At 37.2% G+C, this 12870-nt stretch overlaps 1 pseudogene; it reads left to right on the top strand.

The window, feature by feature from the left end:
* The first annotated feature begins 587 nt into the window (after positions 1-587).
* On the top strand, positions 588-8080 carry LOC102001510 (annotated as a pseudogene).
* Positions 8081-12870: the final 4790 nt, after the last annotated feature.

The raw sequence follows: 12870 nt of genomic DNA, 5'->3' as shown, positions 1-12870 counted from the left end.
GCTTAAGGAAAGCAGAGTTTATTTGGCATCACAGTCTGATGATATAGAACATTATAACCGGAAAGGAGTGAAGGAAAGAGAAGGACTTGACTTGTCAGTGAGAAAAGCAGTCAAAGTCACATTGTATGCAAGTCAGGAAGCAGATGCATAATACTTGCGTGTGGTGGTTTGAATAAGTATGGCCTCTATAAGCTCACAGTTAAATGCTTAGTCAACAGAGAGAGCCACCATTTGAAAAAGATTAGGAGGTGTGTTATTGTTGGAGGAAGAGTGTCACAGGGGTGGGCTTTGAGGCTTCAAAAGCCCACCTCAGTCCCAGGTTTTCTTGCTGACTATCTGACTACAGATCAGGATGCAGCTCTCAGCAACTTCCTCCTTGCCTGTGTGCAAGACACCCCTTACTCCCCTCCATCATGATCATGGACTAAGACTCTGAAACTGTAATCAAGCCCCCAATTAAATGCTTCCTTTTTGTAAGAGTTGCCTTGTCATGCTATCTCAATGACTAAGATGGAACAACAATGGAACAATGACTAAGACATTCAGCTTAGCTGGATTCCTCTGTTTTTCCCCTTCAGTCCAGAACCATGAATGGTGCTGCCCTCATTCAGGGTACATCTTCTCAGTTAAACTTCTATAGAAACATCCTCATAGATACTCCCAGAGTGGTGCGGGAGAATTGTCTGTATTCTGTCAATCATGTTTTAAATAAACACTGATTGGCCAGGCGGGTCAACCAGACAGGAAGTAGAGGCGAGGCAATGAGAACAGGAGAATTCTAAGAAAGAGGAAGCCCATTCCCTCCAGTCCTGCCCAGACCACTGAAGAAGAAGCAGGATGTGACCTTCCCTGCTAAAAAAGGTACCGAGCCATGTGGCTAACATAGACTAGAATAATGGGCTAACATAAGTTATAAGAGCTAATATGAAGCCTGAGCTAATGGGCTAATCAGTTTATCATTAATGTAGACTCTCTGTGTGAATTTTCTTTGGGGGTTTACTGGCTGTAGGAACTGGGCAAGACAGAAACCCAACAAGCAGACCCTCATGTTACACCAGAGAATGGTCTTCTAGGTGATTCTATGTCTAGTCAAGTTTACTATGAAGATTAACACAGACACAAACACAGACACACACAGACACACATCCATAGTTTTATGGCTCTGTAGTGGGAAAGTATTATTAACATATAGTAAGCCCACTCATTTTACTTACTGTCTAAGAAAATAGTTTTAATTAGTTCAATAACACCTCACCACATTAATCTTAAATATCATGAGACTACTTTCTATTTGCATATAAAAGTTAATTAAATATTATTCTACTTTTGGTATATTTTGATTGATAATATTGTAGGTTCTTCTTTTTTGTTCAACAAAGCAAAAGGTATTCATTATTTTAAGTCTTTTATCTTTAATGCCAATGTAGTAATCATTAATATGGAGTCTTTATAAACCAAAAACTTATGTTTATGGAGAGTCATGCAATGAGTTCCCAATAAATCATTTTAAACAAAAATCACTATTTTGAGGTAATTATTTTGATTTCTGATTTCATTTGAAGTAGATTATCTGAAAGCAGAGACCAAAACCATAGACCAAGTTCAATTAATAAATTATATTTATCCAAAGTATGTTGAAATAAAGGACTTCTTTAATAGCAGTAGCATATGGAAAGTGTTATTTAACTTTAAATACATTTTTCTTTATTCCAGGTACTGAATTTGAGACACTGTTCACTTTAATGACATGTGTTTTGTGGTATCTTTTATCCTCTTTCAGGCTAGATTCTGAGAAATGCTGGCAAAGACACATACATTTAGGAGAACCCTCAAATAAGGCCTAACCACTCACTGCAGTTCCTTAACAAAATAGTACAGATGTCATCTGTCTGGGAAGCCAGTAAATCCATTTCTCTTGCTCCAGATGTTTCCTGTACACAAATGAAACAGCTTCTTAAAGAAGAGTACATTTCCAGAAACTATCCTGTGCTTAAAATTTAGGTGCTAAGCATAAATATTCAGTGAAAGTGAAGAAATCAAACCCAGTGGCTCACCCCAGTCTTTTTGCCAGATGTCAGGTAGCTGATTACCACCATAGCTATGTGACTACTGCTTTTTTACACCTGGTACACACCCTTGGTGTTCATTTCAAACATGGCTTTATGACACTGTGACTGAAGCTTTGCATTGTAAGATGGGTTTTCTTTCCCGTATTTTCCCATATACTTTCCACAGCTTGCTTTTAGACAAGAATAAAATCAAAGAGGAATGGCAAATACTTCCTGTGTCTTCGCCTTAGATTAAGTACCACCAGAGTCTTCCTGCCTGAGAAGTCATGACTATGGCTTTGGACAATGCCTTCCCCTTCTACAATTTGAAAGCCACAAAACCCACAGTCCCTTCCTCTCTTGGCTCAAGCATGTCATTTTCAAACCTCATTTTGCTATGGGAAATAACAAAGCAGATATTTGAAAATGTCAGACTTTCAAGATTTCATTTCAAATGATAGCTAATGAGATTGCCTGTGAACTTTGAATTTTTTTCTTATGCACAATAGGAAAGATGATTTAAATATGTTTCTAAACTTATAAGCTATATCCACTAATCATTTCTTGATATTTTATATAATTAGTTCAATGTATTTTTAAACAAGATACTTGGGGCTATATATATATATTATTCACTTAAAAGCACCTCCCACTCGTTTAGAACACCCAGGTTTGGTTCCTGGCACCCACATCATGGCTCACAACAAACTGTCAGTCAAGTTCTTGGCAATCTGACACATACATCTCAAGTCTGTCAATACCCCCCATACAAGTTATGCGCACACACACACACACACACACACACACACACACACACACACACACAATCTAAAATTTCTTCAAACACAATTATTGAAATCAATATCTTTTCAATATAATATTTCTGAGAGTATTATTCTACAATATCTGGTAAACTTCAAACTTTTATTCAAGTGTTGCCAGCAGTGCTATTTCTCTGTTATTTCTAGTTTATGCCAAGTTGCAATCTCCTTTAATTTAGAAATACTGTCTCCATTTATTTACATTGTCAGTGTCATGTTTTAAGATTCATCTTGGTCTATGCATTATGGTGGAATGTGAATAAACTGAGTTGATTAAAGAAGGGGGAGTTCTTTGTCAACAGCAGCACCAGAAAGCATCAGCTCCCAGAGATGTAGACTTCAGCCCCTTTCTCTTTTATTTTAATTTTTTATTCATTTTATGTGAACACCACAGATTCCCTTCTTTCCTTTTCTCCTGCTTCCCTGCCACTTCCTCCCCAACCCACCTCCCTTATCCACTCCTTCTACAGGGTAAACATTTATAAGACTAGGGAGAAACCATGTTCTAGGGAAGTTCCTAGGAATCCACAAAGATGACCTCAACTAACAGTCCTAGTAATAGTGAAGACGGTGCTTAAACTGGCCTTTCCCTATAATTAGGTGAATACACTCATAGAATCTTCATCCAGTTATTGATGAAAGCAGATGCATAGATTCACAGCCAAGCATGAGGCCAGCATCTGGGAGTCAAGTCAAAGAGAGGGAGAAAGAATTATATGAATAAGGCGGCAGGTCACAGGATGTCAAGAGACAGTAGATCCAAGCTAGTGGGAACCCATAGGCCCTCTGCTTGTGGGTGACAGTTGTGTAGCTTGGTCTGTTTGAGAGGCACCTGGCAGTGGGACTCAGATGTATCCCTGATGCATGAGCTGGCTTTTTATAGACTATTCCCTATGGTGGGATGCCTTGCTCGGCCTTGATGCAGTGTTCTTGGTCCTGCCTCATCTTAATGTACCATCCCATTTCTTAAAGGTTCTCTGATTCGTGTTTTTTTTCTCTCTCAAGCAGATCAGTAAACAGCTGGTTTCTAATAAAACTGATTGGGATTGGTTATAAATTCATGAGATGTTCTCAGAGACATTTCTCACTGTACTCACAGAATTAAAATTCCCCAAATGGCACCATTCCTGTCCCTTCAGTACACCACTGTGTATAGCGCCACAAATTGAGTGTCTCATGAATACTCAAGAGTCTTCGCATGAAAAGTTTTGGTGGTCTCCTATCATGATGAAATAGGACCGATGTGACATAGACATATCTAATGACGTTGATCAATGTGTTTATTCTGGCTGAGTGTTTCTAATTTATTAATGACCTCTTTGAGTGGCTAGAGTGGGTTAACTGTGCCTTACTCACTGTTTCAATCTCAGTTTTCCCAAGGCTACCATCCAACTGTATTCTAACCCTTCCAATGACGTGACAGACAGTTTGCGCACTGGATTTTGTTGCAGCTCTATTCCCCCTATTTTCACAGACTCTTTCCCACACTGGGGACCAAGGGAAGCAATTCTGTGTTTGAAAGAGATGAGCAGATAATATTAGGAACCTGATAATTTTGAGACTGAAAATTAATTTCACAGAAATCCTGGCATCTGAGATAAGCAGTAGTCCTCATCTTAGTTCTTCCTACTTGAACCCATTTCATTAACGAATATAAAATGATGCTATTGTCTGTTAGGCATTAGCTGGTTCAGATAACTGAATTCCCAATGCTTCTCAAGTGGGTAAATCTCTATGTTCAGTGTCTTAGTGATTTCCCTGGCAAAAAAAAAAAAAAATGATTTCAGTGTATGTATGTGCACGTGTTGGCAAAAGGCCGCTCGTTCATTCGTCAACACCCAGACCTGAATAATTATTCAGAAGCTATATTCATTGTAATACTGTTTGACCAATAGTTTATGCATATTTCTAGCTAACTCTTATATCTTAAAGTAACCCATTTCTATTAATCTGTGTATCGCCATGTGGTTGTGGCCTATTGTTAAGTTTCTGTCCAGCATTCAGTGTCTGTCTCCTTTGGTGGCTATATGGCTTCTACCTGACTCTGCCTACTCTCTATTCTTGGAATTCCCACCTTGCCCTATTCTGTGCTGCAAGAGACCAAAGCAGTTTTATACCTTAATCAACTGTATTCACAGCATTTAGAGGGGAATCTCACATCATTCATGCATGTGCATGTGTGAGCATGCTCATGTGTATTTGCTCGTGTGAGTCCATGTACACTTTATATTCATGAAATAACCTTTTTAAGTCAAAACATTATAAGGAATTTTATGCATGGATGCTATGTTTATACCATATCTATTTCATGCTCTTCCCACTCCAAGTTCTTTCCATGTCTCACCAATCCAACGTCCTCTGTATTTCTTGACTTATTTCTTAATTACAATTTTTAATTATTTATAACCCATCAAACCCATTTAGTATTGTGCATGTACATGTATTTATGACTGAGCCTTTGGGATTGGAAAACCTATCAAAGAGCTTGTCCTTGAAGAAAATGGATTTTACCGTTGGGAGCAGTGAGACCCCAGATCCTGAATTTCTTGTAATCCCCTGATCTGAGTGCCTACAGCTGCTCTGAGCACGAGACCTTCAGGAGTTCCTGATGGCAGGAGAGTGGTTTCTGGTAGGTTTGGCTGGGGCATGGCTAGCTCTATATAATCTGCCCCTGAACAGAATAAAGGGGCCATTCTTGAACTGAAGGATGACCCGTGTCGCTGTCTCTCTGTCTGTGTGTGTTTGTGTATTTTAACCTCCAGCCCCCTTGCCCGAAGCTCGCGAACTGGGTGCCAGCAACACAGCACAGACACGGGGGCGCGGTGCGCGGCATTTTCCCTATATAATTAGTCGTCTGTGGGTGAGAACTTGAAAAATAGTGCCCATCCATGTTGGAATCTCAAAACTATCATCATGATGCAGACCTCATTTAGGCAAACATGTTGTTGAGATTTCATAGATGCAACATGTCTTGAACAGGCTACCTAGCATCAAGTGCCCTGTTCTGACAGTCATTCTGCTCCCTCTTCCATGAATTATTCTGAACTTTTGGTGTAGGGTTTCATTGTCGATGTCTCAGATGAGGTTGGGCACCCTAAAATCACTCATTCTCTGTATTTTGAACATTTGTGGATCTCTTCAATAGTTTTTATCTGTTGCAGAAGGAAGTTTCTTGGGTAAGAATTGAGATCTATACTTATCTGGATGTACAAAGCATAATGATATAATTTGAAATTGCATTAGTTTAGTGAATAGCAGTAGTGGATTTTTTAGCCATTGAGTCTAGTTTGTTCTGTCCATGTACTTTCAGATGGTGGCCATACTCTTAAAGACAAGGAAGATTTTGTCCGCCATCAGCTATCAATTGTCAATTATTCCTCAGCTGGGTATGGGATATATTATTTATTAGCTATATAACTTAGTTTTCCCCACTTTAAACACAGAAGTCTATAAGTCTATAAATATAATGAACAGCTTACTGAGGATCAAAATTTAGAAATTAAAAAAAATTGTATTATTGAAAGGGGATTTTAATTTAAAACTTATATTGTTTTATTTCTTACTCTATATTTATTTTGAATATTTATTGAATCAATTATTGCACTAAAATAAATTTGTGATTTAAATAAGTGCTGTCATTCCAATATTAATATTTACTCTCTTATTATAGACATTTAAGCATTAAAATATTCAATGAAGACAGTTCCTGGAACATGGTAAATGTTTAATAGCTTAGACAAATGCATGATGCGATTTGTTACTTCCTAATTATAATGCAAATATTTTAGATTTTTAATTATGGTATTTACTCTGCACTTTAAGTACTAAAGGCTAGACCTGTATAGTTTTTAATTTTAGTATTATTCAAACATTTACTAATCATACTGTGATTAATAATTTTGTGCCAATCTCTATGAATTAATGTTAAGTTTTAGAGATCCTACAGTGTGTACATTCAAATTGTATTCAGTTGTATGAAGCAAAATAGCAAATATACAACCACTAAATGATCTGAAAATATATGTATTCTAATTTTCTCTGTGGCCAAATATTTTAAGAGGAAAACATTTTCGACTTAGAGGGAGACAGGGGAAATTATCTTTGGCATTCTCTCAGAATCTTCTTTTTTCTGAAATATTCTGGAAATATCACTTAACCAAACTCATGGCCAACTTGGAATGTATCATTAATAAAGAATTTTCAAAATATTTATTTTATATCTAAAGTTTAGATATACCAACTAGATCAAAAGTTTTATAAATGATCCCCATTGCCGCATGCCATTTTTTACATGGTTTTATCCCACTGTGACAAATATGAAATATGACGTCATGCAGTAGAATGCCAACTGTATCTAAAACAACCAAGATAATCACGATTTCACAAGGTTCAACTGCTCAATAAGATTGATAAGGTTAAATATTTTCTTATACTTTTCATACACATTGTGACCTATTGCCATTTTTTCTGATCAAAGTCATTGCATTTTTATTCCAGGTCATTCTTAAATATTGTAAACTTGAACTATATTTAAACATATGAATTAAAATATAGGAATATGTATTAATTTCTTTTATTGGAAAGAATTTTTCTAATTGGCCTGGAAGGTGGGGCCCACGCGGAATCAACACGAGGATCGAGAAATGTTATTTCTGTACCGGGCCGATCTACCCTGGCCACGGCATGATGTTCGTCCACAACGACTGTAAGGTGTTCCGATTTTGCCAATCCAAGTGTCATAGAAACTTCAAGAAGAAGCGGAATCCACGCAAGGTCAGGTGGACTAAAGCCTTCCGGAAGGCAGCTGGCAAGGAGCTCACAGCGGACAACTCATTTGAATTTGAAAAACTTAGAAACGAACCTGTGAAGTACCAGTAAGAGCTATGGTATAAAACTATTGATGCAATGAAGAGGGTTGAAGAGATCAAACAGAAACGGCAGGCTAAGTTTATAATGATCAGGTTGAAGAAAAACAAAGAGCTACAGAAGGTTCAGGATATCAAAGAAGTCAAACAGAACATCCATCTTATTCGGGCTCCTCTTGCAGGCAAAGGAAAGAGCTGGAGGAAAAAATGGTACAGCAGTTACAGGAGGATGTGGACACGGAGGGCACTTCCTAATGGTGCCGCCTGCAGCCAGCCCTGTGCACACTGGAAACCAGTGGAGACTGTCGGTCTCTAAGTTATTGATTGGTTACATAATGTCCCCCAGGCAAAGGTTACTCACCTGCTTTTCTCTACAGTGCAGCCTGTAAAAGCATCCATTGCGGGTGTCAGGTCTCAACTCAATGTTCTGCTTCACTGTGTTATGCTCACAGAAACAAGAAAGTTTGTGTGTAGATAAAGGTGTGAACCCTGGGCATAACATGGTTGAATCGTTGCTTAATGGCACCAGGCAGCATTTCTGCACTGACTATCATTCTAGTGTGAAATTTGTAATAAAGTAATGTTTTCCTTACAAAAAAAAAAAAAAAAAAAAAAAAAAAGAAAAAAAAAAAAAAAAAAAAAAAAGAATTTTTCTCATCAACTGACCATCCTAGAAGCTACATGTAGGCTACATAGGTGCCTCTAGTTTCACTGGGGTTCCAGATCTACCCAGACCAACAAATACGATTGCTTTATTACACTTTCCTCTCTCTGTAGCAACTCAAAGAAACAAGGATTCTACTTGAAAGACTACTTATCTATAGAATTAACAGTGATTGTCATACATATATCTTCCTCCTCATTCCTAATGTTGTTTCAGGTAACCACAAGACCTCAGCTGGGATTACATCAAAAAAGACTCAACTATTCCACCATCATCGGCAAATCTCCATTATTTGTTGGATAGACTTTTCCCCATGCCACCTACCCCATCAGCCTTGCTGTTTTCTGTCTACAGACACAGATCTTACATCACAGTCACAATTTTATCTTTCAGCTGGATCTAGAAGGCAGGGGGAAGAAATATTACTGTTTCTACAAGTGTGTAAATGCATTCAGGGAGATTATAAAACGGTGTAGTTATCTGGCCTGTACAAATAAACCCATGCTTCCTTTGTTAGCAGTGAGAAAATGTTTTCATTCCTTTTTTCAGGGTTCCTGAAAACAAACTTAGTTACCATCTATTTTCTTTTCACATTCACAAGCCCCTCCACACTGAGACATTTTCCACTTTTGCTTATCCCATGGGCTAGTATAAAGCAATCTGTTTCATATATCCTGTGATGATTTGATTTATACATTATAAAATGATGTATGATACAAATATTTGTTTTGAGTTGCTTCACCTCCACTTACAAACTTATGTTTATGTCATATTAAAAAGTCTCTGTCATTGCCTTTTTCCAAAATCTTTCAATCTGGCCCTGCTATTACTGATTCTATCAGCAACCCTCCCACATCCTCAAAACTCAAGCTTTCCTCTACCAAAGATTTCCATTCTGGCCTTCATTTCCAACTTTAGGAACCAATATGATCTTTGTAGAACAAAGCTAAATTATTGAAGATTGCTGAGTGCTAAGAAGACCTGTCACTGTGTCAAGGGAACATTCACCTTCCTCACCCTCCAACTGGGGTAACTCTGATATATACATATGCCACACAGATTGTCAGAATTCCCTTTTTTGCAATGATACTAACTTATTTTTTTACTTGTTAAGTGGATTACCATTTCCCTCAGACTTTCTTTCTTTCTCAATCTTCTGATTTTCATGGTGTGGGAGAACTGTCTGTATTCTGTCAATCCGGTTTTAAATAAATGCTGATTGTCCAGGCAGGATATATAGGCGGGAAAACAAGACAGGAAGTAGAAATGATGTAATGAGAACAGGAGAATTCGGGAAGGAGGAAGTTGATTCCTCCCACTCCTGCCCAGACCACAGAAGGAGCAGGATGTGATCTGCAACCACTGAAAAAGGTACTGAGCCACATGGCTAACATAGATCAGAAAAATGGATTAATCAAGATGTGAGAGTTAGCCAGTGAGAGGCAAGAGCTAATGGGCCAATCCTATAATTTATGGAGACCTATGTGTGATTTTCTTTGGGGCTAACCAGCTGGGGGTACCGGGCAGGACAGAAAAACCCCAACAACAAGCAAGCCCCCATTCATGTTACATTTTCATCTCTATCTTACATTCCAGGTTCATCTCTTTAATAAATTTATTTCACTGTCTGCAACCATGAAGCTGAGGTAAAAATGGCAGAGTAAGCTGAATACAGTTAAACTAATACAGTTTCCTAGGATAAATTTTTTTCACTGATATTCAAGCCAGTTTTTCTTGTTTTTCTTCTGATTATGCTGTGGTCAGAAATTGTTCATTGATTGTCTTCCAAAAGCAGTAGTAACTTTTATATTATTTTGTAAAATTTTAAAATCTGAACCAACATTATTTCTTTGCAATACATTCTGAAATTTTTAAGATGAGTTCTGTATACTATGGGTGCTCCCTTTCAGCTTAGGTCTGGCATCTATCTGGCCAGTATAGACTTGCACAACTGGGCTCTATGCTTGGATATCAGGCCACTGCAAGTTCATGAGTTGTTGCTCCAGGCGTCCACATGGAATTTATTGATTTATAATGTTGGATTTCATTCATAAGTAGAAATAATTTATTCACTCAAGTGATAACTTTTTCAGCTAGTCATTGGCTAGTGACTTTGGATTATTTCTGAATTGGGTAAGTGGAGCTAATTCTGTAACTCATTGTACGATCAAACAACCAGATGTAACAGGTGATGGGAACATAGAATAGGGCAAGATATTGGACTTGTGTGGTGTATAAAGGCATTCAGGAACAAGTAAAAGTGCAGAAATAGTCCAGTGAGGGGTTTGTGGGAATGGGGAAAGCACAAATTCCCATTTGTGCTTTTACAGACTAATATTTCCAAAACCTCTTTTCAAGGTTAGTGATCAAGGGGAAAATGTTATCATAAAAGAAGTTTCATGGAAAGGTACAGTGAAGAAATTTGGCTTGAAGCAACACAGGCTGCTCCATGCTATACAGAGAAGAAAGGGGACACAGTGAGCACAGGAGCAGAGTAGGATGGTGACATAGAAGATAAGATGAAGAAGTACTTATCCATATCTGGGAAGACCAGAGTCTGAGAGTTCTCTCATTTTCACTGCATGAGCATTATTTTTGGCAAGATAACTAAGAAAGGTATTCCTACTACAATATCTCCTGTCATCTGCCCCTGAAATATGCAGAAGTATGTATGTAAAATAATCTCTTATTGTTAAAATGTGTATATATTTATTATAAATACATGTACTTACTAAAGTTTATTTTTGAGAATTCTGTATATGATTACATATTTATAATTTTCCCTCTTACTTTACTCTATTTTCTCCCATCTCTTTTTCACTCCTTCTTAAAAATTGTGTGTATGGGTCTGTGTTTGTAAGTACAATATGCCTCAGTTATTTAGTGTTGCTCATGTGTGCTTATGAATGAACTTTTAGATTGGCTACCCTATCAGGGAACTGATTTTTGGAGAAGACTGATTTTCCTTTTGCAGAAACCATCAATTGCCCAAAACTCTTCTTCCAGGGGAAAGCCTTATAAGAATTTCCTCATCCATGCCATGCCAATTGGTGTTGTCATTGTTAAGGTCTTTTTCCTTTTAGACAACTATACTGTTGAGATTTCCTGGGTGTAGCTTTCCTGTCATAGACAGAAAATATAAATTATTTAAGAGCAGACATCACATTCAGGTATCTGACACTGTCTTCCATGACGCTGTATGAGCTTTAGGTACAGGGATGATAGAGTAGACACTTCAATTGGGACTGAGAATCCCATGGTCAGTAGTTTCTGCATTGTGATAAGTTGTGGATATCTTTGATAGGTGTGCTTTTAAAAATATTTTTCCTTTAAGATATTTTGGATATCTACTGTGACCTACAGGTCCTCTTATGCAATTCCCTAATAATTATATTAAAGAAACATTTCAAGGGAAAATAATAACTAAATTCAGTAGTCTCCTATATCAAAAGAAATTCTGATCATTTTATTGGTTGAACTATTTAAACTCACAGAATAGAAAGTATCATCATCTACAGAGGCTTACCTTGTGTTTCGGGGGTATCTGAGGGTGCATTGAGAGACCTACAAAGTTTAACTCTTTTACTATTTTTCTATACTTTTATAAAAAAAATCTTGCATGCCTCATTGGAGAAACCAAAAAAATTATGTTCTGATAAATATGGAAATTACTTGCTTTGCATTGGTTAGGAATGCAGTTCTGACTTATCGCTGTTTAAGTCAATGGAAAAAGAATTCACACTTTGAACAACCCTTTTTCCAGAAAGTTATCTTGAAAACCACATTCTGACAGAGTACTATTTGTGAGTGATTGCAATTCTTTCTAGTAATTTTTTTGTTCTGGAAAATTTATTTGGGCAATTTTCTTTAAAGAGCCATGTACTCTCTCTCTGTATTCTGTTGGTGCTAAATTCTGATGACCTTCAGGGCCAGTAAATTCCTGATAAATTGCTGCTGTGATATGAATGGACTTTAATTGTGTGTCTAGAGGAAGACTGCTGGGTTACATTAGTGGGTATATTAGCATTTTATAGAAATGCAGAATATCTGAGTGATTTAACTCATGGGGCTAGCAAAAACAAATGTCTCATTTGAAAATAATCTTGGCCATTTGTATTAATAGAGTCAGTTGACTCTCTTGCTCTCTGAAATGAACTGCTATAAAATACACTGGACAAGACCTGTGATTGCAGAACAATGCTAATTTACAATTAAATTCTAGCATATCAAAGAAGAAAAAATGAGTATTTCAAGTGTAGAATCTCTTATATAGTTAACAGTGATGTCAAATAAATTATGTATCAAATGTACTGAATAATAGGTAGTATGTATTGAAGTGCCACCCTGAGCCTGACCTCAAAATATTAGAGCTTATTAGAAGATATGTAATGATTGAAATTCTGTATGCTGTGTACATTGTAAGGTACAAGTGAATTTTACTGGGCTAGGGTGGCAAAGAAGCACCCTGAAAT

The sequence above is a fragment of the Microtus ochrogaster genome, unplaced genomic scaffold (genome assembly GCF_000317375.1).
Source record: "Microtus ochrogaster isolate Prairie Vole_2 unplaced genomic scaffold, MicOch1.0 UNK5, whole genome shotgun sequence".
Taxonomy (NCBI): domain Eukaryota; kingdom Metazoa; phylum Chordata; class Mammalia; order Rodentia; family Cricetidae; genus Microtus; species Microtus ochrogaster.
The sequence above is the reverse complement of the archived record's forward strand: the minus strand, read 5'-3'. Positions and strand labels throughout refer to the sequence as shown.